Genomic DNA, 27,801 nt, shown 5'->3' on the forward strand with positions numbered 1-27,801 from the left:
CTGATGTAGGGTGGAGGACTACTATACGTTTATGTTTCCAACGCTCTCACTATGTCGCTTTCCTGTTATCAAGAGTGGTCACCTCCAAAGATAAGTCACATGCCAATCCAAACCACCCAATGAATCAAGGGGCACCAAGATTGGCTGGGTTTGGGCATATGAAGGACTTTAGATTGGGCGCACACTTTGAAACAGACGAAAAATAAGAGGAGGTTTTCAAATTTTTTTTTTTTTTTTTTTTTTTAAAAGGAAGAAGAAAAGTGAAGAAACTAAAGCACTTCGAATTACTTAAAAATCAAAAAAATAAAGTGATCAATAATCTCCCCGGCAACGGCGCCAAAAACTTATTTGAGTTTAAAAATTATACTGCAAGCGTACGGGTCAATCGTAGCTACGGGTCGAACACGACGAGATGAAATAGAGGGAGAAAAAGAAGAAGATAGAGAGAGATAGAGGAGATGGAGAATGAGATTGAGGGTTTAGATAGTAAAACCTGGATGTGCTTGCATGAATGTAATTGAAAAGCTTGAATACTTGCATAAACTTACCATAGCCTCCTCTTCTAAATCTTCAAGTCTTGTCATCAACTTAAGAACTTAGATTAGAAGGCTTAAAACCTAAACTAGAATTAAGAAATTACAACCCAATTGAAGACTTAAATTGAAATTAAAGCATAAACTAAACCTATTATAACCATTAACTAAAAATCATAAAAGTAAACTAGAACTTAGAAAAGCCAAAAATCACAAATTAGAAGAAGAGGAAGAGAAGAAATTTCTTTAAGTGAATGAACTAAAAATTACACTAAAAACTGAATTAAAATTGAACTAGAAACTAACTAAAAACTGAACTAAAAACTAACTTCCTACAATCCAAAGAGCAAGGGGTATTTATAGGGGAAGAGAGGAGAAGAGAGAAGGGGGAAGTGTAGGAGAAATATTCCCTAAGAAAAGAGAATATTCTCTTCTCCTTCCTCTTTTACAATGCCTTGAATCCTAAGAAAAAAAGAAAAAAATAGAAAGAAGAAGAAGAGAAGATTATTTACATAGACCTTTTATTTTTAGAAAAGTAAATTTCTAATTCTAACTTGTGCTTCCTTTTCTTTATAGATATCTTCTCCAAGCAATAAAATCAAAGCATCTTTGATTTTTCAACCTTCCATAGATGAGAAAATATCTTTCAAAATAAATCTATCCCAAGTAGAGTTCCAAAAGTGCCCTTGAGAAGTTGGAGGAGAGAGACAATAAGGGTGATGACTAGGATTCCTTCAAGAATAAATAAACTACCCATTCTATCTTTCAGAAAACGTGGAGCATGGGGTGCTTATATAGGTCTTACCATTGTGTTCCTTGCGAAAAATCACCCAAAATAGACCCAAATTTCGTCCAATTTGGAGTTCGGGAGCCCAAGATATCTCAAGTTGAAGTTGGACTGTCCAGAGCCCTCCAAATGGAATCTTTCGGGTACAAGAAATATAACTTCTAATAATTGCGTTAAGGCTCCTGAAATCTGAACTTTCGCTTCACTTTGTCCCCAGCCGACTGTCAATAATTATAACTAAACCCCTATAGACCATTTTAGGTGCTTCGTTCATCAAACGGTGTAACTTCTTCGTTTCAACTCGGAATCAAGTGTCGTTTGAACCGTTACGAAGCTGACTCGATGGGCTACGTATCCAAGCCATTAACACCTTTAAACAGCTTAAAAACATTTCCTTAGCATCATCTCCTCTATTTTCACAAGAATTCACCTAAAACCTGAAAAGCACAAGAAAGCACCGAGTAACTCTGTCCAATGTGGTAAAATGTATGCTTTATGCCCTAAGATTTCACACATAAATGTGCTCATCAGCTTCCCAGGACGCTTCTTCTTCTGGGTGGTTGCACCACTTCACTTTCACATAGTGAATAGGTCTATTGCAGAGATTCACCACTTTGCTGTCCAGGATCTTCTCCGATTGTTCTTTATAAGACATGTCCGCTGCCAGCTCTGGTGGTTCTTGAGATAGAACATGACTGGGGTCATGCACGTATTTTTGTAACATAGACACGTGAAAAACATCATGCACGTCATCCAAAGATGGTGGGAGCACTAACCGATAAGCCACCAGTCCAATCTTAGCAAGAATTTCATAGGGCCTAATATATCTCGGGCTTAGCTTGGCCTTCTTGCTGAACCGCATCACGCCCATAGTAGGCGACACCTTGAGGAACACCTTATCACCAATAAGGAACTCTAGATCCTTCTGCCTTTGGTCTGCATAGCCCTTTTTCCCAGACTAGGTAGCCGTGATTCGCTCGCGGATCAAGTCCACTTTCTCGCAGGTTGCTTGGATCAATTCCGGCCCAAGGATACGCCGCTCACCTACTTTGTCCCAATACAATGGGGTATGCCACTTCTTCCCATACTGAGCTTCAAATGGAGCCATCCCAATGGTAGCTTGATAACTGTTATTACAGGCGAATTTGATAAGCGAGATGTGCTCATCCCAATTGCCCTGCATATCAATTGCACAGGCTCGGAGCATGTCTTCCAATGTCAGTATTGTCCTCTCCGACTGTCCATCGGTCTGTGGATGGAAGGCAATGCTTATCAAACCCTGCTCCTAACTTGCTGGAATTTTGACTGAAGAACAGGAACCCCTGACTAGGCAACCAAGAACACTGTGGAGTATTACTCCAGTGATTTGGATTGATGAAGAAACCCTGTGTGGATCATCCTACATGCCTGTCAGTACATGGATCACTGACCCTTGCAGCAGTACAGCTCACAACATTATGTATGGCTTGAACTCCAGGTAATCTCTCTCCTCTCTATAACTGTGGGACCCACCCCTAAAAAAGTGTGTAAAAAACTCCAATTGACATATGGGAACAATGCCCTAACCATGGGTCAAACCCCTGTGCAAGCCCCACTGAGATTTAGCCTTGCTGAAATCTCTGGGCGATGCAGACAAGGCCCAGAGACATCGCCCAAAGTGCAAAATAGCATATTAAATTGATTTTAAATTATGGGGACCACTCATAATGGACATGGGCACCCTCCATAGATAGAGGGGAGTCTGAGGGACCACCTCATACCCTTGGACCACTGTGGACCCCACCAGTGTGCCCTAAATCACTAAGAATCAGTTGAAAAACTCATTTTGAAAAAGGGCCTTAATAGCCAAACAAACCCTAGTATGGGCTCATTTTAAGCCTTTGCTACTGCTTATTTCATGGGAGAGAAAAGAAGAGAAGGAAGAGAGAAAGAAGAGAGGAAAAGAGAGGAAGAAGGAGAAGAAGGAAGAGAAGAAGGAAGGATTTGGGTGGCAGCCTTGCATCCAAGCTTGGATCGAACATTCTCAGACCTGAGCAGGTATAAACAATACTGCTCCTACCTGCTGCTACCTTTAAATTCATATATTTGATAGTGTATTGGCTCTCTGGCAGCCCAGAACAGCTGGGAACAACCTAGAACTGCTCCAGAACTGAGATTTTTGAGTGAAAATACAGGTTTGATATGCTGGTTCTGGAGCCGAAATCTGGCTATGCATGGCTGCACTGCTTGATGCATTGTTATTTGATTGATTGGAGTCCTGGATGCAAGCCCTGGCTGCATGAGACCTAACCCTAGGTATTAGCAGCCTTGAATCACTATTTTACATTTGTTTACAGCTTTACATGTGACTGAAATTCAGATCTGCTACTGAGAAAAACCCTGTGACACTATTTACTGGGCTGTCTGGGCAGCCTCTGGTAGCCTAATGGTAGGCCCAATGGAGAATCCACATGGACCAAAATGGAAATCACCCCTGGGGGTACCTAACACCCTAACATGCATGGGGAGATGTTTTGGTCACTGCCCATAAGCAGCAACCTAGGAATCTCAGCCAAATCTCGGTTTGAAGACTCTGGGCGATGCACCCAGTGCCCAGAGCCATCGCCTAGTGTGTGAAACACTACTGTTTTGGCATTCGGACTTGGGGGACCTTACCCATGGGCCATGGTACTATGTGGGAAGGTGGAAAATGACTTAAAAGCCCCTCTCCACATTTGTTCATATGAGGGAATGCTTGGGAACCCAAGTGGGCCCCATAGGACTTGGAAACCTTGCCTATGTTTGGTCCTATAGCACTGTCAAGTTAAGGACAGCACTGTAAATCTATTATGACCTAGGGTCAGGTATTAACACTGAGAATGACAATTATACCCCTAGGCCACCATCTCTGGATGATGCACCAGGACATAGGCCTAAGGCCTAGTGCAAAGCCCAGAGAATTGCAAGTGAAAACCAACTGAACACCGGGTCAACCCAATGAGCTTAGGTTAACCCTAGGATCACCAGAGATAGATTGGAATATTAAAATAACAATTTCTGATTTATATCTAGGATTTGATCCCGCGCTCGAGGCCTACAGCCAGATTGCTATTGGAACTAAAATTGCAACCGAGTTCTTAGAACCAGACCCAGGTAAGTGAAGTATTATCATATATGCATGTGTAATTGTATGCCAGTAAATAAATTCTTAAATTATAAATGTTGTGTTATCTAATTTTGTTCACTTACTCAAATTATTACACATTGACTGTCTGTTGATCAACACTGTGATTATTATTTGATGAATGTGAATGTTAGATTAGATGTCGTAGTCGGCTTGGAAATGAGGCCTGTGGTAGCCCGTAGAATGGGATGTGGTTGACACCACCCGACTCATACGATGTCATATAGACATGGGGTTAGAGTTTCATCACCCGTGCTACGCACCCTTGCCAACAGGGGTTAAGGTGTTGGATGCCTGTGAGGGTGACCATATGTGTATATGAGAAAAGAAAGAGATGAAAAGAAAAGAAATGTGTTTGCACCGGAATGGTGATTATGGGCTATAAGCCAAAAAAGAAAAGAAAAGAGAAAAGTGATGGATTGCTGCCCTACAGGTTAATCACAGAGGGTTGGTCGGGCTAACCTTGGTGAACGACTGCGGGAGCTGATTGGTCCTCTCCGATAACTCAATGGGTGTATCGCGGGAAGGGGTAACCAAGCCCGCACCAAGGATACATGTATTGGGGATTGTAGTAGCACTAACTTGACGTAGTTGTATTGCTAGGTGGTTAATAATCAATTTGGACTTGCATATCATGTAGGATCATGTGGATTGTTGTTACATGTGCATGCATGATGATATGTTTTGCTCACGAGCTCAGTGGGGCTCATACTCTGTTATATATGTTTTTCTTAGATGATTTTGTAGATCGATGCCGCTGTGGCATGGAGGCTTATTACGAGGAGGAGAGCCCGGGTTGTTATGGTGATATTGGTGTGGACCCCGACGGAGGTCGTGCCAATGATGCGTGCATTCTCGGTGGTCATTGATGAAGACCGTTGAAGAGTGCACTTAATGCTTTTTGTCTTGGGGACTCCTTTTTGCTTTTATTAGGAGTTTATCCCCATTCTGCTTGTGGTTCTGCTATAGTTTTTCTTACTTTCTTTTTGGGGTTGAGTTTGTTGGGGAATCCAATGCCCGCCCAAATCCTTTCTCGGGCGCCAAACGATGCGCGCTGGCTGGTATGCAATAAGAAAATAAAGTTGCACCTTCCCTCACAAGGCGTCTTTTGGGGGATTGGCAAGCACTTGATCCGACAATTGGTATCAGAGCAGGTGGTCACGAATTTGAGTCTCCTCGCGCGTGACATATAGTGGAGCAGACTGTACTTGCAAGTGGTCCCTGAGCGTGCGTTGGGGGGGATTGTTAGGGAATCCAACGCCCGCCCAGATCCTGGCTCAGGCACAGAATGATGCGCGCTGGCTAGTGTGCAATAAGAAAATAAAGTTGCACCTTCGCTCACAAGGCGTCTTTTGGGGGATTGGCAAGCGCTTGATCCAACGGAGTTATCTCACCCTGTATATATATATATATATATATATATATATATATATATATATATGTATATGTATGTATTTTCTTTGGCTCTTGTTCTTGTCAGGTTTACTTCTCAAATTGTGGGTAGTTTGGGAAATGTATCAGAACAAACACATGTATGTATATATTATCATCATTTCCCATATCGCTACGCTTTCTCTTTGTTATTGTAATTATAGTTTATCTGCAGCACTCTGATCTTACCTGTAGTAAAGTGATGAATGTGGTTCCGTGAATGTAATAACTGCTTCTAGATCCGTGGGATTTGGCGGAGTGCCGTTACGCCATTCGGGTCACCTACCTAATCCTCCCAGGGGGTGAGTTGGGGTGTGACAGAGCTTGGTATCAGAGCTTGAGGCTCTTCTTACATTCACGGGGTGCAGATTAGGGTTAATAAGCTACCAACACTGAAACAAGTAATAATTAAAAGCTATAGGGGAGGTAGATGCAATTAAATAAAAGCTGCATAATTACCATTAAATTTAAAGACAACTGTGGCTGAGCCACTACATAAGTTTGATTGGAAGTATTACTTCAATAGTTACATAAGCGGACAAAAAAAAAAAAAAAAAAAAAAACTAAATAGGTCTAAAAAAAAAAAAAAAACTAAACTAAACTAAAACTAAATACATCCCGAACAAAGAAAAGCACATAAGCTAAAAAAAAAACGAGATAAGTCGGAATCACGTAGCATAGACACCAGTGCTAGTCAGAAGAACTACTCCGGTGGAAGTAAGTTGCTCGAAGGAGGCTGTAAATGGTGCGAGTCAACATGATAGAACCTATCCCAAAAGTCCAAGCGCTGCTCAACAGATCCTACCCTACTCTCCAATGATGTGAAGCCCCGATCCATCCTAGTCCCCATGCCAGAAAGCTGAGTACTGAGGCCCTGAAAATGTGACATCATCTGTGCCCACTCGGAAGGCCCTGGAACCTGAAAACTGGTGGCACCCGTCGCCTCATAAGCAGGCAAGTCTATAAACTGTGCACCAATGCCCTCAATGCCATCATGTCCATCACCCTGCTCCTCTCCATGCTCGCCCTGGATGTCACCCTGCACCTCCTCATCATGCTCATCACTACCCAGCACCTCATCTTGCCCCTCATCTCTATGCTGCTCATCACCTGGCATCCCCATCTCCTCATCCTCCGGTGGATCACCCCCTGGCACCTTCATCTTCAGTATTGAGGTCTTGTCAATGGGCCTGGATCTATCCTTCTCCATGTACTCATCCGCCAAAGGAACCCCAAAGTGCCGAAAGACTAAGGTAAGGAACTTCCCATATGGAAGGTTCCCATCAGATGGGTTCTACGAGTGATATAGCATAACCTGGAGTAATAGGTATGGGAGGTTTATGACTGGACCCCCTTTGCCAGCTCCCAACAGGCAGTATGTGATATATGCCCTCATCATAGATATGCTACCCCTGTTACCGCCTTTGGGGTAGATGTTGTAGGTTACACACCTACTAATCACTCGAACATGAGGCTTGTAGGAAGCCTCTGACTTGGGAGTGTCCTGTGACCCTGTCAGTGTTTTGAAGGCCATCCTCCTAGTCTCCAAAGAAAACATCTCAGAAATATCAATGAGATGAATCGTCCCTAGGTGAAGAGGGAGGTATCGTGGACGATGATAATGAGGAATGATCGCTCTCAACTCGTAGTCTCTTCTGGGCTACCGATTTCATAGCCGAACGGTGACTAGTGGACATTTTGCTGCAAAAGAAAAGGAAAAAGAAGTAGTTAGGGCAAGAAATTTAGCAAACCCAAGCCAAAGTAAGAAGAAACAAAAGGAAAAACCTAATCTAGTAAAAATAACCAAGAATCCTTACCTAGGCACGCGTGGATTCGTAAAGAACTAGAAGAAATGTGAGGATTTGGTGTGGGAATAGTCACACTACCCTCTAAAGAGTTTCTCCAAGTGTTTGGGGAAAGTTTAGAAAGAGTTAGGAGTGAAATGGGCCCCTCTCGGACTCATATACCTGCGCCCTGATTCTCTGGGCGATGGCACTGGGCGATGCATCCAACGCCCAGAGACATCGCCCAATGAATGTATTTTGCTGATTTTTGAGTTATAATGCATGGAACTTGGATATGACCTGTAATAACCTTGTTTAACATAGAAATATAAATTTTCATAAATGTTTTATGAAATTTATAAAAAAAAATGTAATTAATTAATTAAACTAATTAACTAAACAAACACAAATTTCATGAGACTAAGAGAATATGACTCCTATTTGGGGATTTTAGTGGAACACATGTAAATTGTTTTCCTTATTAATGTAAGTACCTAAACATAGATAAATATATATATACATATGAGAATTGATGTGCGTGTAAAGTATTTAGTTATTATGTGTTTGATATTATAATGTACAAACTGAGTAGAGTGCTGCTATGCAAAACCGAACATAGATATGTAGGTATGTTGTAATACGTATTTACGACGTGTAGGGAGCGTAGATCTTACTTTATCCCAAGACTAGGTCAGCCAAGAATAGGATCTAATAGGTTGTCTAGCCAATCAAAACACTTTAGACGCTAAGGTACCTCGAGCCAACCCAAGTATATTTTTATTGATTCTTAGTTATGTAAATTCCAGTAGACATGTACTTAATTCTTTTAATTAAGTATAACCGGATGCTTAGAACCATTTTCTATGGCAGGACCCATTACCTCAGCCAAGGCTGGAGACCCCAGCATCATGATCTATATTAGACAACTACGAGAGAGACTAAGACGGATACGACTAGTACTACCCCGAGCCGAGAACCGGTTGGACTTTTATTTGGCCCTTGCTGCCATTAGTGGACTAGGGGAGCGAGACTTTTATATGTCCTTAGCTGAAGAATTAAGAGCCGACATAGAGTACCTACTTGCGATGGAGTTTGTGACCAGAAGGAAGCTAGAATTGCTTGCCTGTTAGACCAGGTAAATAATTAAATGCCTTCTATTTAAAAATTTGAAGTCACTCATATAGTGTCATGCATAGCACATTATTACATAAAATGTTTAAGAAAGAGAAATGAGCTACAAAGTGAAAAAAACACCTCACAATAAACAAAGATAACATATCTGACAATCTACCTTACTGGTGCGACTAATGAAATTCACTGAAACTATGGACTAGGTTTATACCTGCACTAACTAGGAAATAATTGTTGACCCCGATGAGAGATATTGGAATATTGAACATGCTCCTCTTTTCAAAGAAGCAACAATGGTTAACACAAGAAGAAGTTCTCATGGTGGTTGCAAAGGGAAACAACCTCGTGTTATACCGGAGGTTGAACTACCAAATGGGACCGAGGCTCAAAATTCTGAGGCATCGGCTGCTTCGTCAGAGGCACCAACGGCTGCTCAAGCCACTGCTGCAGCACCTCAGCCAAATGTGGCAGTCGGCGATGTAACTGCATTCATGACCACTATGATGCGGACCATGCAGCAACAACAAGAATTGCTTGGTCAGATGTCTACACAGTTTGCAAGCATGATGCATGAACGTGCGGTACCACCACCACCACTCAATCGGCCCATACTATTTCCACCACCTGTGCCTCAACACTTAGCGGAGAACTCTACCACCAAGGTTATGGAGAGATTCAAGAAACTCCAATCGCCTGCATTTTCCAAAATAACTTCTGAGGCAATGCAGCCGAAATGGTGGATTAGTGCCCTAGAGAAGGCATTTGAAGTACTTGAGTGCACGGACGCACAAAAGCTGATATGTGCGGGTTATCAGTTGCAGAATGAAGCCAAAGCTTGGTGGAAAGCTACTAAGCCTAATTTGGAAGCTACTCATCCGAATCCCACGTGGGACCAATTTAAAGAAGTTTTCTTCAAGAATTACTTCCCAGAAAGTTTTAGGGATAGGAAAGAAGCTGAATTCATCGCACTGGTTCAAGAGACCAAGTCAGTGTTGGATTACCAACAGCGGTTTGAAGACCTGTTCCATTTTGTTCCAGAGCACCTGAAAAGGGAAGTTAGTAAAGCAAAGAAATTTGAGAAAGGACTCAAGACTGAGATCAGATCAATATTGGCAATCATGGACATCTAAGATTATGCTCAGATGGTCGACAAGGCGAAGACCATGGAAGATAGATTTAAAGAAAAAGAGAAGGAGAAAGCTGTGACGTCATCTATAGGCAAGAGGCCAAATAATTTCCAGACTTATAGCTGGCCAAATAAAGCTTACAGCGAAACTAATTCAAATTCCAACTCGACTCAGTATCGTAGGCCGAACGTGGGTCAAAACCCTTTCTGCCCCACATTCAATCGACCTACACAATCGACTACGAGTCAAGCGACAACAGCAGCTTCGCCAGCCCGACCAACTACCAGTCAAGTGAGCCAAGCCTCAACACCTGTTGTTCCACCCTATAAATGCTATGTGTGCAATAAGGAAGGACACATGGTTAGAGATTGCAGATCGCGTGGGTATGGCAACAACTCGGGAAATCAGCCCTACGCTAGACCTTTTCAGCCGTGGGACAATCAGACGCGAGGAAAGGTGTTCGCGATGACGAATGAAGAAGCTGAGGCGAACCCCGATGTATTGACAGATAAGTTTGCTGAACACTACTAAGTTATAGGGAATAGCTGGTTTACCTCATGTGACCTAAATTATGTACAAACCCTAGGTACCCTGAATGTCTCAACCATACCTGCACGAGTGTTATTCGACTCGGGCGCAACCCACTCTTTCATTTCTACCACTTTTGTGAGTAGGATGAAAAATCAGCCAAGAGACATCGGGCACGAGCTAGTAGTCAGCACACCGACGGGTAGTGTCATGAGTTTGAAGGAGGTCTACAACCCTTGCCAGATTGAGATTTGTGGGAAGAATCTAACCGCCCGGTTGATAAAGATGGATATAAAGGATTTTGACGTGATCCTAGGCATGGATTGGTTATCCGCCTATGGTGCAAACATCTTGTGTGCGGAGAAGAAGATAGTATTTAAAATAGATGATGGGTCAATCCTCACCTATCAAAGTGAACCAAGAAGGAAACCAAGGAAGATAACCTTATCAGCCCTCCAGGCGCGAAAGTTGTTAGACAATGGATGCCAAGGCTTTTAGGCCACTATGATAGACACGGAGGCGAAGACAAAACCCTTGGAGGAACTTGAAGTCGTCAGAGAATTTCCTGATGTTTTTCCAGAAGATCTGACGCAACTACCGCCTGACCGCGATATAGAGTTCGCAATTGATCTAATTTTTGGTGCAGCACCGGTATCCAAGGCACCATATCGGATGGCGCCAATTGACTTAAAGGAGTTACAAGTTTAACTTCAAGACCTGCTGAAGAAGGGATTTATACGACCCAACTTATCACCCTAGGGAGTACCCATACTATTTGTTAAGAAGAAGGATGGCAATATGCGCCTGTGTATCAACTACCGCAAGCTGAATAAACTGACTATCAAGAATTGATATCCATTGTCGCACATCGATGACCTATTTGCTCAGTTACAAGGAGCAAGACTTTTCTCCAAAATTGATCTTTGGTCGGGATACCATCAATTGAAGATTAAAAGCGGTGATAGTTATAAAATGGCATTCCAAACTCGATACGGACATTACGAATTCCTGGTTTTGTCGTTCGGATTAACCAATGCCCCGGCAGCGTTCATGGACATGATGAATAGAGTATTCCATGACGTGTTGGATAAATTCTTCATTGTATTTATTGACGACATTCTGGTGTACTCCAAGAATGAGAAAGAACACGCTCGACACCTTACTTTCGTGTTACAACGGTTGCGAGAACACCGACTTTACGCCAAGTTCAGTAAGTACAAATTTTAGCTACGCCAGATTGGATTCTTGGAACACATCATCACTGAGGATGGCATCAAAGTAGACCCAGGCAAGGTGAAAGAAGTCCTTGAGTGACAGACTCCGAAGAGTGCCACTGAGATTCAAAGTTTCTTGGGATTGGCCAGATATTACCGACAGTTTATTGAGAATTTCTTGCGCATCTCGGCACCCATGACAAAACTTACAAAGAAGGGAGCCAAATTTGAATGGAATGAAGCCTGCAAGAAAATTTTTCAGGAATTGAGAAACCGATTGGTAACAACTCCAGTCTTGACCATTCTGAATGGCACCGGAGGAATGGTAGTATATACCGATGCATCCAGGACAAGATTGGGTGGCGTCCTAATGCAGAAAGGTAAAGTAGTCGCCTACGCCTCCAGAAAATTAAAAGAACATGAGAAGAACTACCCCACTCATGACTTAGAGTTGGCAGCGGTGGTCTTCGCGTTAAAGATATGTAGGCATTACCAATATGGTGAAAAGAGTGAAATCTTCAACGATCATAAAAGTCTGAAGTATTTCTTTACCCAGAAAGAGCTGAACATGAGACAGAGGCGGTGGTTAGAACTGGTGTAAGATTATGACTGTGAAATCCAGTACCACCCTGGTAAGGCTAACATTGTAGCTGATGCATTAAGAAAAAAATCTCAGACTGCATCTCTCGCTTCCTTAGTCGTAAGCGAGCAGTTGGTAGAAGAAGCTCGAAAGTTTGATCTGGAACTCGTAATCGAAGGAACAGCTATGCAATTAGTAGCCATGGATCTACAGTCGTCGATACAAGAAGAGATAATTACGAAGAAACCATTGGACCCCGAGCTGGCCAAGATCATTTGGGAAGTACAATAAGGTGTCCATAAGGACCCAGACTTTTCTTTGGCCCATGGCGGCGCACTGAAGTTTCATGACAGATTGTGCGTGCCTGATGATTTTGATGTCCAAGACCGAATCCTCAAGGAGGCGCACAACTCACCCTATACAATCCACCCCGAAAGTACGAAGATGTACAAGGACTTGAAGAAGTATTACTGGTGGATGGGAATGAAAGAAACCACAACTATATACGTGTCCAAGTGCCTCACCTGTCAACAGATAAAAGCAGAGAGACACCGACCGTATGGATTATTGCAGCCACTTCCCATACCTGAATGGAAGTAGGAAAGGATCGCTAGGATTTTGTGATAAATCTGCCCAACACCAGGAATGGCATTAATGTGATTTGGGTGATCATAGACGGACTGACAAAGGTAGCTCACTTCGTACCAATCAAGATAAGTTATTCTATGGAGAAGCTTGCCCAATTATATATAGAAAATATAGTCCGCTTACACGGCGTGCCTATCAGTATTGTGTCTGAAAGAGATCCTGGGTTTACCTCAAGGTTTTGGAGGAGTTTACAAAAGGCATTGGGATCTCAACTGAATCTTAGTACAGCTTTCCATCCGCAAACGGACGGACAGTCAGAAAGAACTATTCAGACTCTGGAGGCTATGCTCCGAGCCTGTGTTTTGGAAATGAACAATAGTTGGGATGCTCACATACCTCTGGAGGAATTTGCATACAATAATAGCTATTACTCCACCATTGGCATGGCACCATTCGAAGCTCTTTATGGACGGAAATGTCAAACTCCGCTATATTGGGATGAAGTTGGTGAACGAAAATATCTCGGACCTGAGATGATACAAGCGACTTGCGACAAGGTGGATGTTATAAGAGAAAAGATCAAGGCAGCCCAGTCAAGACAGAAAAGTTATGCGGATAGTCGAAGGAAGGACATTGAATTTGAAATCGGAGAAAAAGTATTCCTTCGGGTATCTCCAACTAAAGGATTGCTACGTTTCAACAAGAGGGGCAAGTTGAGCCCGAGATTTGTCGGTCCTTATGAAATTCTTAACAAAGTGGGACCTATAGCATACTGATTGGCATTACCACCATCTTTGTCAGGCGTCCACGATGTTTTCCATGTGTCGATGTTGAGGAAGTACATTAACAACCCAACACATGTACTATCAACTGAACCTGAATAGTTGGACGTGGATATAACCTACGAAGAGCAACCTACAGAAATATTTGACAGAAAGGAGCATAACCTCTGTAACCACATAGTCGCCTTTGTGAAGGTTCGATGGGGAAACAACCCGATCGAAGAAGCTTCATGGGAATGTGAAGAGGAAATGAAGGAGAAATATCCCCAGCTCTTCGAATTGTAAGGTAAGCAAATTTTGAGAATGAAATTTTTGTAAGGTGGGGAGAAATGTCAAACCCTGCTCCTAACTGGCTGAAATTTTGACTAAAGAACAAGAACCCCTGACCAGGCAACCAAGAACACTATGGAGTATTACTCCAGTGATTTAGATTGATGAAGAAACCCTGTGTGGATCATCCTACATGTCTGTCAGTAGATGGATCACTGACCCTTGTAGCTATACAGCTTACAACATTATGTATGGCTTGAACTCCAGGTAATCTCTCTCCTCTCCATAACTGTGGGACCCACCCCTAAAAAAGTGTGTAAAAAACTCCAATTGGGATATGGGGACAATGCCCTAACCATGGGTCAAACCCCTGTGCAAGCCCCACTGAGATTCAGCCTTGCTGAAATCCCTAGGCGATGCAGACAAGGCCCAGAGACATCGCCCAAAGTGCAAAATAGCATATTAAATTGATTTTAAATTATGGGGACCACTCATAACGGACATGGGCACCCTCCATAGATAGAGGGGAGTCTGAGGGACCACCTCATACCCTTGGACCACTGTTGACCCCACCAGTGTGCCCAAAATCACTGAGAATCAGTTTAAAAACTCATTTTGAAAAAGGGCCTTAACAGCCAAACAGACCCGAGTATGGGCTGGCCCTATAAATAGATGAGCCTTGGGCTCATTTTAAGCCTCTGCTACTGCTCATTTCGTGGGAGAGAAAAGAAGAGACAGAAGAGAGACAAAGGAGAGGAAAAGAGAGGAAGAAGGAAAAGAAGGAAGAGAAGAAGGAAGGATTTGGGTGGCAGTCTTGCATCCAAGCTTGGATCGAACATTCTCAGACCTGAGCAAGTATAAACAATACTGCTCCTACCTGCTGCTACCTTTAAATTCATATATTTGATAGTGTATCAGCTCTCTGGCAACCCAGAACAGCTGGGAACCACCTAGAACTGCTCCAGATCTGACATTTTTTAGTGAAAATACAGGTCTGATATGCTGGTTCTGGAGCCGAAATCTGGCTGTGCATGGCTGCACTGCCTGATGCACTGTTATTTGATTGATTGGAGTCCTGGATGCAAGCCCTGGCTGCATGAGACCTAACCCTAGGTATTAGCAGCCTTGAATCACTATTTTACATTTGTTTACAGCTTTGCATGTGACTGAAATTCAGATCTGGTACTGAGAAAAACCATGTGATACTATTCACTGGGCTGTCTGGGCAGCCTCTGGTAGCCAAATGGTGGGCCCAATAGAGAATCAACATGGACCAAAATGGAGATCACCCCTGGGGGTACCTAACACCCTAACATGCATGGGGAGATGTTTTGGTCACTGCCCATAAGCAACAACCTAGGAATCTCAGCCAAATCTCGGTTTGAAGACTCTGGGCGATGCACCCAATGCCCAGAGCCATCGCCCAGTGTGTGAAACACTATTATTTTGGCATTCTGACTTTGGGGACCTCACCCATTGGCCATGGTACTATGTGGGAAGGTGGAAAATGGCCTAAAAGCCCCTCTCCACATTTGTTCATATGAGAGAATGCTTGGGAACCCAAGTGGGCCCCGCAGGACTTGGAAACCCTCCTTGTGTTTGGTCCTGCAGCACTGTCAAGTTGAGGATAGCACTGTAAGTCTATTATGACCTAGGGTCAGGTACTAACATTGAGAATGACTATTTTACCCCTAGGCCACCATCTCTGGATGATGCACCAGGACATAGGCCTAAGGCCTAGTGCAAGGCCCAGAGAATTGCAAGTGAAAACCAACTGAACACCAGGTCAACCCAGGGAGCTTAGGTTAACCCTAGGATCACCAGAGATAGATTGGAATATTAAAATAACAATTTTTTATTTATATCTAGGATTTGATCCCGCACTCGAGGCCTACAACCAGATTGCTATTGGAACTAAAATTGCAACCGAGTTCTTAGAACCAGACCCAGGTGAGTGAAGTATTATCATATATGCATGTGTAATTGTAAGCCGGCAAATAAATTCTTAAATTATAAATGTTGTGTTATCTAATTTTGTTCAATTACTCAAATTATTACACATTGACTGTCTGTTGATCAACACTGTGATTATTATCTGATGAATGTGCATGTTAGATTAGATGTCGTAGTCGGCTTGGAAATGAGGCATGTGGTAGCCCGTAGAATGGGATGCGGTTGACACCACCCGACTCATACGATGCCGTATAGACATGGGGTTAGAATTTCATCACCCGTGCTACGCACCCTTACCAACAGGGGTTAAGGTGTTGGATACCTGTGAGGGTGACCATATGTGTATATAAGAAAAGAAAGAAATGAAAAGAAAAGAAATGTGTTTGCACAGGAATGGTGATTATGGGCTATAAGCCAGAAAAGAAAAGAAAAGAGAAAAGTGATGGATTGCCCTACAGGTTAATCACAGAGGGCTGGTTGGGCTGACCTTGGTGAATGAATGCGGGAGCTGACTGGTCCTCTCTGACAACTCAATGGGTGTATCGCGAGAAGGGGTAACCAAGCCCGCACCAGGGATACATGTATTGGGGATTGTAGTAGCACTGACCTAACTTAGTTGTATTGCTAGGTGGTTAATAATCAATCTGGACTTGCATATTATGTTGGATCATTTGGATTGTGATTGCATGTGCATGCATGGTGATATGTTTTGCTCACGAGCTCAGTGGGGCTCACACTCTATTATATATGTTTTTCTTAGATGATTTTGCAGATCGATGCCGCTGTGGCATGGAGCCTTATTACGAGGAGGAGAACCTTGGTTGTTATGATGATATTGGTGTGGACCCCGACAGAGGTCGTGCCGATGATGTGTGCATTCTCAGTGGTCATTGCTGAAGACCGTTGAAGAGTGCACTTGATGCTTTTTGTCTTGGGGACTCCTTGTTTCTTTTGTTAGGAGTTTATCCCCTTTTTTCTTATGGTTCTACTGTAGTTTTTCTTACTTTCTTTTTGGGGTTGAGTTATCTCACCCTGTATATATATATATGTATGTATTTTCTTTGGCTTTTGTTCTTGTCAGCTTTACTTCTCAAATTGTGGGTAATTTGGGGAATGTATCAGGATAAACACATGTATGTATATATTATCATCATTTCCCGTATTGCTACGCTTTCTCTTTGTTATTGTAATTATAGTTTATCTGCAGCACTCTGATCTTACCTGTAGTAAAGTGATGACTGTGGTTCCGTGAATGTAATAACTGCTTCTAGATCCGTGGGATTTGGCGGATTGCCGTTATGCAATTCGGGTCACCTACCTAATCCTCCCAGGGGGTGGGTTGGGGTGTGAAAGTGCTAAAACTCAATAAGGTGCCCATAGCTCTCTGGAATCCGCCCCAAAACTTGGATGTGAACCAAGGATCCCGATATGAGATAATGTTAACTGGAACTCCGTGCAAGCGAACAACCTTATCAATGTATAAGCGGGCTAGCTTATCCATCGGATAGGTGACCTTGATTGGGATAAAGTGAGCTATCTTCATCAATCTATCCACAATAACCCATAGGGCATCAACACCTCTAGGTGTACGAGGCAGTACTATGATGAAGTCCATAGTGACATGTTCCCACTTCGATTCTGGCACGGGCAATGACTGTAGAAGGCCATGGGGCCGTTGTCTATCTGCTTTCACTTGCTGACAAGTGAGACACCTGGTCACAAATTCAGCTACATCCCTCTTCATTCCACTCCACCAGTAGGGTCCTTTCAGATCCTTGTACATTTTAGTACTACCTGGGTGAATAGAATAGGGAGAATCATGTGCTTCTAACAACACTTCCTTTCTCAACTGATCGTCCTTAGGGACACGTAGGCGATCCCTAAACATGAGAACACCGCTATCTGTCAATGTAAAATCTAGATCTCACTATGTGTCACCCTAGATAGCTTCAATGATCTCCTGAAAGCGTTCATCTGAATCCTGAGCTGACTGAATACTTTCCACCAAGGTTGATTGCACAGAAAAGGCTGCTAGAGATAGAGTAACACCCTCTACCAACAATTCCAAATCCATCCTTCTAGCTTCTGCAACAAGTTCCTTACTGACAGCCAAGGATGCGATGGATAAGGTCTGGGATTTTTTACTAAAGAGCATCTGCCATGATGTTTGCCTTACCCGGGTGGTAATGGATGGTGCAATCATAGTCCTTTATGAGTTCCAGCCAACGCCTCTGTCTCATGTTTTGTTCCTTCTGAGTAAAGAAATTTTTAAGGCTTTTATGGTCACTGTAGATCTCACTCTTCTCTCCTTACAGATAGGGTCTCCAGATTTTCAGGGCAAAGACTATAGCCGCCAACTCTAAGTCATAAGTTGGGTAATTTCTCTTGTAATCCTTCAATTGACGAGAAGCATAGGCTACCACTTTTTCACCCTGCATCAAAACACAGTCGAGGCCCATCTTTGAAGCATCATAATAAACTACCATCCCTCCCGTACCATTTGGAATGGTAAGTACCGGAGCCGAAATCAACAGTTGCTTCAATTCCTGAAAGTTCTTCTCGCAGGCGTCTGACCACTTGAACTTCACTCCCTTCCGAGTTAGTCAAGTCATAGGAGCAGAGATCTTTGAAAAATTCTCAATAAATCTCCTATAATAGCCGGCTAGACTGAGGAAACTGTGAATATCTGCCACATTCTTAGGTGTCTCCCAGTCAACTATGGACTGTACCTTACCGGGGTCAACTTCAATACCCTTCGCAGAAACCAAATAACCTAGGAAAGCCACTTATTGTAACCAGAAATTGCACTTGCTGGACTTAACATATAACTGCTTTTCTCTCAAGCGCTGCAGCACAAGGCGAAGGTGGTCAGCGTGCTCTTCCTCGCTCTTAGAGTAGACCAGGATGTTGTCGATAAACACAATGACGTACTTATCCAACACGTCATGAAACACCCTGTTCAGTAATACCATAAATGCTATCGAGGCATTAGTCAACCTGAAAGACATAACCAGAAATTCTTACTGTCCATATCACGATCTAAACGTAGTATTGCTGATGTCACTACCTCTATTCTTTAGTTGGTGATACCCCGAGCGAAGATCAATCTTGGAGAATACCCTTGGGCCTTACAATTGGTCGAATAGATCATCGATCCTAGGTAGCGGGTACCGATTCTTGACCGTAAGCTTGTTGAGTTCACAGTAGTTAATGCACATATGCATACTACCATCCTTCTTCTTTACAAACAAAATAGGTGCACCCCACGGGGAAACACTTGGCTTGATGAAACCCTTCTTCAATAGATCATTGAGCTGTTCTTAAAGTTCTTTCAATTCTGATGGGGCCATTCTGTATGGTGCCTTAGACACTGGGGTAGCACCATCGGGCACCAAGTCAATCATAAACTCTGTCTCCCGGTCCGGTGGTAATAGTGTAAGGTCTTCCAAAAAGACATTAGGAAAATCTCTTACTACACTTATCTCTTCCATAGGTGTAACATTGGCTTCTGTATCCAACACAGAGGCTAAGTAACACTGGCAAACTTGTGCTAAGAGTTTTTGAACTTGGAGAGCCGAAATGATTGTCTTTTTAGGCTTTTTACTCTTGTTGCCCTTGAACACAAATTCATTGCCTTCCTCTGACTTGAAGAGTATCTTTCTCTCTGCGTAGATCAGGCTGGCTCTGTGAGTGGACAACCAATATATCCCTAGAATGATATCAAACTCCCTCATGTCTAGGATTATCAAACTGGCCTCAAGTCCATGGTCGCTTACTCGAACAGGGCAAGAGTGGAAGGCTTGGTCAAGCTCGACCTTGCTTCCAGTCGGCGTACAAACTATCAGTTTCTATTCCATACTGGCCGGTTCAATTGGTAATTTCTCAGCAAACGAAGGTGATATAAAGGAGTACGACGCTCCCAAGTCAAATAACATATATGCAGGTAAGGAGCACACAGAAATCATGCCTGACAAACACCGAATAGCCAAACATGATAAACTCAACATAGAGAATTTTACTAAGGTGGTTGAGTACAATACTTGTGATGACACCAGGGTCAGATTGGGCTTCTTCATGAGTGACAGAATAAACTCACCCCTGAGTCTTACTCGCTGGAGGAGAAATAAGTGGGCGAACAACAGTCTTTGCTTGGGGTGCCTTGGAAATCACAACTGGCCATGAACCCGGTTGTCGAGGCTGTGGGCAATCCTTGACCATGTGGCCGGACTCTTTGCAATTGTAACAAACAAGAGTCTGAGTCCCATAATAAGGTGCAAATATAGCTTTAGGCACCTAGGCCACATCAGGTCTACGGGACTGAATTGGAGCTACATTGGTGTAAGCCCCTCTCCTCTGGAACTTGTTAGGTCCCCTAAAGTCATGAGATGGCGTTGACCTCTTACCCGCTTGTATGGCTCTATAATTCTCCCTCTGCTGATCTTCTATCAACTTGGCGGCTTCAACCACTTTTGTATAGGTAGGGTACTTTTGTAGTACCACAGAAGTACTCAAGTTGGCTCTAAGCCCCCTTTTAAACCTTCTTGCTTTCACTTCCTCAGTTTTCAAGTGTGTCGGAGCAAAGTAGAAATACTCCTCAAAGATCTGTTAATATTCAAGGATCGACTTGGATCCCTGACTGAGGCTCATGAATTTGATTTCCTTCTTCTCTCAAAAATTCCTTGGGAAGTAATTCTCGAGAAAGGCTTCAGTAAACTGAGCCCAAGTTGCATTTAGGTACTTGGCCCATAAATGTTCCTTTGACGAATGCCACCATGCATCAATGTCACCTCAAAGTTGGAAAATGGCACATCGAATCTTCTCAAGGTCACTACACGATAGTACCTCAAACATCCTTTCTAGATCCCGTATCCAAGTGGCCGGGAACATAGAGTCATGGATTAACTTATAGAAAGTAGGAGGATGATGCTTTTGGAACTTCTCCGAGAGGTTAGAGGCATCGGCCCATTCCGGCACCACATTTCTGACTGGTAAGGCAGCCGGAGCAGGAGGAGGTGGATTTTGGAACACTTGCACTGCAGGGACTTCAACTACAGCTGGTCTAGGAGGAGGAATGATAAGAGTGGTATTAGTTGTGGGATTAGGGACTTTGTGCACCAGAGGTGGCAATCTTGGTCCCTCTCGACCAACATTCTAAAGTTGGGCAATCACATTCTGTATAAAAGTGCGCTGCTCATCCTGAGATTCCCAATGTTCCCTTTGCATATCTCGTAGAATGTTCCTAAGAGTGTGGCAACATCTTCATTAGTGTTCACTGGAGGCGGTGTAGGCAAACCATCCTCAAAAATGTCACCGGCATCATCCCTAGGAGGGCAACGATTTCGGTTGCGGGTATTAACCATAATTTAGCACCTGATATAATTAAGATGCTTCACATATTAGCACAAGGATAAGGGAAATAAATGCAAGGTAAGGGGCCTCAAGGGAAATGAGCACAAAATCTTATACAAAGTGTGTGCAACAACACACAAAAGAAACTAGGGCCCTAAGAGTGAGGCCAAGCCAAAAATATAGGCCAATAGCCCTTTAGAACACGGGCGGACTCACGCACGAATCTTATCTTCTGAGTTCGTTTGTGACTCCATCACAAAATTAGGCTGAACGGACTAACGGACGGATGTGGAACGTGAGTCTGTTCGTTCGTCCATTCTCAGGGTATTCATTTTGGCCCTAAAGACCGAGCCAAACGGAACTACGAACGGATCCTTAGATCATGGTTCCGTTCGTTCATCCGTGCAGTTCAACAAACAAAATGTCAAGATCTTATACTCAACAGATTTATGGGCGGAATCACGATAGTGAGTCCGGTCGTGCGTCCACTCGAAAAATTTTAATGAGAATACAAACCGCACCTTTCTCTTTCATTTTGGGTAGTTTGGAGAAGACGAAGGCACAGAGTAAGGGAGCCCTAACTTCGTCCACTCGAGATTTCTATCCCTAGGATTGCGGATTTGGACTCCTTCACCCTCAAATTCAAGCTTCTTACTGCAAGGTATGAGATCCTTTCCCATCTTTGGTCTCTTAAATTTGTTCTTAGCCTTTCTCTATGGTTTTTAGTTAGGTTTTTTTTCTTCCCTATTCTCATGATATTGGGTTTAATTGCTTAAAGAATGTTGAAATCTTGTTTTTCTTGTTTCCTTAAGTTCCAATCTATTTGTGAACATGCCTCTCCATGTATACACCCATCGATTAGGGTTAGGGTTAGTCAAACCCTTGTCACAACCAAAATTTCCCATTGTTTTGGTTAATTAATCCTATGAATTGGAATGCATTTCTTGTTCTCCCCACCTTACATGAGTTTGTCATAATTTTAGAAGTACTATCACTTATTTAGCACCATTGTAATGCCTTTATGGAAATTTGAAGGAATTCCCAAATTCTTGCCATTTGAGAGGGAGTTTTATTTTTTTTTTATATTTTAGATGTACTATTATCCACTTACATCATATTAATTGTGCCTTTGTGTTTGATCTTTTCAATGTCATGATTGGTTTTATGGAAGATTATCGGGATTTTTTTCCTACCAATCCCTTTTTAATGTCCTAATGAACGTGGATCAATTGTTGTTGTGTTTTACTCTCAATCTTTATATTTTGTTAAAGTTGGAGTAACTAAGCACTCACATTGTCTCCTTTCTCTTTTGTTTGTGTGTGTAGGCAATTTAAAGTGAAATGGCTCCCAAAACTAGGGGAAACAGGGCTTCTGCAGTAGCAGCAGCACCAACTCCAGCCTCAATCGGCTTTGATGCCAACTTCTTTGTGTCAGCAGAGGCGGAAAGCCTATACACTCGGAAGCTTTGCAATAGGAAGATTGAGGCGGGAAGGGATGTCATAATGGAGGAGTTGGTCGCCTTCAAACTGGGGCCGAGATTTGAGTACTTGGGGTGGTTTAACATGCTAGCCTTGCCCAGGTACTACTACCCCAAACTAATTGGGCATTTCTACTCCAACATGTCAGTTATTCAGGAGGATACAGGGAGGCTTCGAATTAATTCTTTTGTGAAGGGAGTCAGGATATCATTCAAAGAGGTAGAATTGGGAGTTATCCTTGGGATCAGTTCTATTGGGAACCATGTTTGTCACCCACTGGGAAGGGATCCTTTGACTTGTATGTCCAAGGCAGAGTACAAATACTGTACACCACCATGACTAATGACAAGTATGAGTACCGGGTGAATATGACTTCCTTTGGCAAGTCACAGTGGATTTTGACTATGGTAGCTAAGACCAACCTGGTTCCTGTCAAGGGGCACAACACAGAACCATCTCTCATGGCTACAACTTTAGGCTACTGTTTGCATCAAGGTGTTCAAGTGAGTCTGCCCTTCATCATGGACAAACACATGGAGCAGATTCAATTTAAGTCTAGAATACAGAAGACTCTGTCCTATGGAAGGCTTCTCATCCGCATCTTTGAGCATTTCTAGGTTAACCTGGAGGATGAACCACCCTGCGAGAGCTACAAAGAACCTTTTGGGCGTAATTCCCTGGCCCGAATGCAGATCGAATGCAACACATTCGGCGATGGGGAGCCAGTGGTCCCAGAGGGTGGTGAAGAAGTGGGTATAGAGGAAAGTGATGGTGATGATGAGGGAGGAGTTCCAGTGCAGGTTGCTGCTAGAGCTTCCAGTTCTGAAATCTCAGATATGGGTGCTGTTTTAGATGCCCTTGGCCAGCTAAACACTAACATGGCCAGGCTCAATTCAAACATGATACAAGGTTTTGCAGATATCCATGGACAGTTTGCCTCTTACAACCATCGCTTCGAAAGGGTGGAGAAGGACATTCATGACATCAATCCCTACCTATATTATGAAGGCAACGATGAAGAGGATGAGGGCAGCGATGATGAGATTGGGGATTAGACCCCGAGGCTTCTGGAGTTTCCCTTTTTTCTTTCTCTGTTTGATGTCTTTATGATTTGGATGGTTGTTTATGAACAATATTTTAATTTGACTTTTTCTTTGTCTTTTCTCTCTCTGTTTTGTTTTTCTAAGCATGTAATTACAGTTCTTCCAGTTGTAATTTTGGAGATTCTCTTTTTGGGTTTGTGTATGGTTTGCTCACCTCCACAGGAGGTTGAGTAAACATGACAGCTAGATGTATATGGAACCCATATAGCTATATATATATTTACTCTTTACTTTAAATGTTGTCCCTATTATTTTTCTATGATTCCCGGATTTCACCCTAGCTAGTCTTCTCCCTATGTTTTGCATACATTCCAATTATGAGAGTTAAAAGTTTTTAATTTAGACCCAATTGTGTAGAGTAAATCAAGAGCCCTTGGTGGATGATGTTTGGTGCAGAGCATCACGCTCTGATACCTCGCTGTCACACCCCTATTACCAAACCCTACCCCTGACTGACTGGAATCTTGACTGAAGGACAGGAACCCTTGACATGGAATCCAAGCACACTGTGGAGTATCACTCCAGTGGTTGAATTTGATGAAGAAACCCTGAGGATGTCTTCCTACATACCTGTCAGAAGATGGACAGCTTATCCCTGCAGTTGCATGGCCCACAGCATAATGTATTGCTTGAACTCTAGGTATTCTCTCTCCTCTCCATGAATATGGGTCCCACACCTGGAAAAGAGTGCAAAAGACCCTGAGTGGCATGTGGGTGCAAGGCCCTGACCCTGGGTCAAACCCCTGTGCAAGCTCACAGAGTATCAGCCTTGCTGAAATCTCTGGGCGATGCAGACATCACCCAGAGACATCGCCCAGAGTGGGAAATTGTTGTTTTTCTATGATTTGATTTGTGGGGACCATCCATATTTGACATAGGCACCCCCCATAGGTTGAGGGGAGTCTGAGGGACCACCTCATACCCGTGAATCACTGTGGACCCCACATGAGTGCCCAGAATGGCTGTGAATGCAGTCAAAAATGCATTCCCAAAATAGACCTTAGCAACCAAACAGGCCCTACTCAAGGGTTGGGCTATAAATAGGGGTGCCTTGGGTTCATTTAGAACCCTTAGCATTGTTGAAATGGTGGAGGGAAGGAGAAGAAAGAAAAGAGAGAAAAGAGAAGGAGAGGAAGAAGAAAAGAGAAGGAGAAGGAGGAAGAGAGTAGCCTTGCCTCCAAGGCCTGGATTCGAGCAGCCCTAGACTTGTTCAGGTATAGAATCTGAACTCATATCCCTGCTCCCTTGCTGCTACTGTTCATCCTTATATTGTCTGAGTTTTGATGGATTTCTGGCCATTGGCAACTCAAAACAGCTGGGGGCTGCCATGTACCATCTCAGATCTACCATGCAAGCATGATGCATGGAAGATCTAAGTGTTTTATGATGTTTTTCACACCTGTCTTACAAGCCTGAGACCGAAACCTGGGCTATACCTAGTTGCACTGTCCTGTGACACAAAGAACAGACAGTTTGAGGTCCAGATTGTATGCCCTGGCTGCATGAGACCTAACCCTAGGTGGTAGAAGCCTTGGATTACTAATTTACACCTAAATCCAGCCTTGCATGCTGTCAAAACTCTGATTTGCAACCAAAGCTATGCTGGGTTACTATATACTGGGCTGTCCGAGCAGCTCCTGGCAGGCAAGTGGTGGGCCCAAGTGAAAATCCACAAGGACCAGTGCAAAGTATGCCCCTAGGGGTCCAAGATCACCTAACATGCATGGGGAGAGGATCCATGCACTACCCATTGCTCAAAACCTTGGAATCTCATCCTGATTCCGGTTTTGCAATCTTCGGGCGATGCAGACATCACCCAGAGGCATCGCCCAGTGAATGAAACTTTGCTGGATTGATGAACTGACCTGGGGATCTTCACCCATAGGCCATGGAACTGTGTAGGGAGGTGGAAAATGACCAAAATTCCCCTCCCCACATCTGTCCACATGTATGAACACCTTGGGAACCCAAGTGGGCCCCGCAGGACTTGGAAACCCTATTTGTGATGGTCCTGCAGCACTGTCAAGTTGGTGACTGTACTGTGAGACCAATATGACCTAGGAACATGTACCACTATGGAAAATGACCAATTTGCCCCTAGGCCACCATCTCTGGATGATGCACCGAGACATAAGCCTAAGGCCCAGTGCAAGGCCCGAAGAATTCCAAGTGATGATCAATTATACACCGAGTCAACCCAATGAGCTTAGATCAACCCTAAGACATCCAAAAATAGTTTGGAATATTAAATGATAAATTTCAAATTTATATCTAGGATTTGATCCCACGCTTGAGGCCTATAACCAAACTGTAGTCAGAACTGAAACTACAACTGAATTTCTAGAACCAGACCCAGGTGAGTGAAATGTTATAATGTATGTATGTGTAACAACATTAATTATGCCGACAATTTAAATTCTTTAATTATGATGCTGTGTTACTTATTCAATTAAAATTTCTCAATTATTACACACCGTGTGACTGTTGATCAACACTGCTTGAATATATCATGATGAATGTGATTGTTAGGTAGTCGGCTTGGAAATGAGGCCGGTGGTAGCCCGTAGTATAGGATATGATTGACACCTCCCGACTCATACGATGCCATATAGACATGGGGCTAGAGTTTCATCACCCGTGCTACGCACCCTTGCCAATAGGTTAAGGTGTTGGATGACTGTGAGGACTACTATAAAACCTTGGGCGTTTACCCCGGGAAGCCTCAGCACAGCTGGGATGCCCCAGGGAAAATTTATCGGGAAGCCTCGGGCTACAAGCTTGGGAAGCACCGAAAGGTGAATCATGGCTATATGCCACATATAAAGTTTATGCACCGGTAAGGTGAAATGATATTGCGTTAGTTACCTCACATGTTCAATCTAGAGGGCCGGTCGGGCTGACCTGGGTAGGGAGATGCTGGAGCCGGCTGGTTCTCTCTGACAACTCAATGGGTATATCGCGGGAAGGGGTAACCAAGCTCACACCTGGGATACATATATTGGAGATTGTAGTAGCACTAACCAGACTTAGTTGTATTGTTAGGTGGCTAATAAATAATCTGGACTTGCATATCATGTAGGATCATGTGGAATGTGGTTGCATGTGCATGCATGATGATATGTTTTGCTCACGAGCTCGGTGGGGCTCACACTCTGTTATATATGTTTTTCTTCTAGATGATTCTGCAGGTGGATGCCGCTGTGGCATGGCGACTCATTACGAGGAGGAGAGCCCTGGTTATTATGATGATATTCTTAGTGGTTATGGATGAAGACCAGTGAGGGGCGCTTCTAATGCTTTTTATCTTAGGGACTCCTTTTTGCTTTTGATAGGAGTTTATCCCCTTTTCTGTTTCTGGTGTAGTATTTTTTTTTCGTTTTGGGGCTGAGTTATCTCACCCTGTATATATATATGTATTTTTTTTTTTTGCTTATGTATATGCCAATCTTACTTTCAGTTGTGGGTTGTACTGGGGAATGTTTTGGAACTTATATATGTATATATATATCACCATCATTCCTGTATCGCTACGTTTCCTCTTTTGTTATTATAATTGTAGTTTATCTGTAGCACTCTGATCTTACTTGTAGTAATGTGATGAATGTGGGACCATGAATGTATTAACTGCTTCTAGATCCGTGGGGTTTGGCAGATTGCCGTTATGCAATTGGGGTCACCTATCTAATCCTCCCAGGGGGTGGTTTGGGATGTAACAGAGCTTGGTATCAGAGCGTGAGGCTCTTCTTACATTCACGGGATGCAGAATGGGAATAATAAGCTACTAACATTAAAACATGTCATAAAGTAAAAGCTACAGGGGAGGTAGATGTAATTAAAAGATAAAGATGCAATAATTACATTAATTTAAAGATAACTGTGGCCAAACCACTACAAGAAGTTTGACTGAAGGTACTACCTTCAAGTTTACATAAGCTAAAAAAAATATATACACCACACCCAAAAGAAAATACATAAACTATAAAAAAAAAGTGAGATAATA

This window comes from Telopea speciosissima, chromosome 4 (assembly GCF_018873765.1).
Source record: "Telopea speciosissima isolate NSW1024214 ecotype Mountain lineage chromosome 4, Tspe_v1, whole genome shotgun sequence".
NCBI lineage: Eukaryota > Viridiplantae > Streptophyta > Magnoliopsida > Proteales > Proteaceae > Telopea > Telopea speciosissima.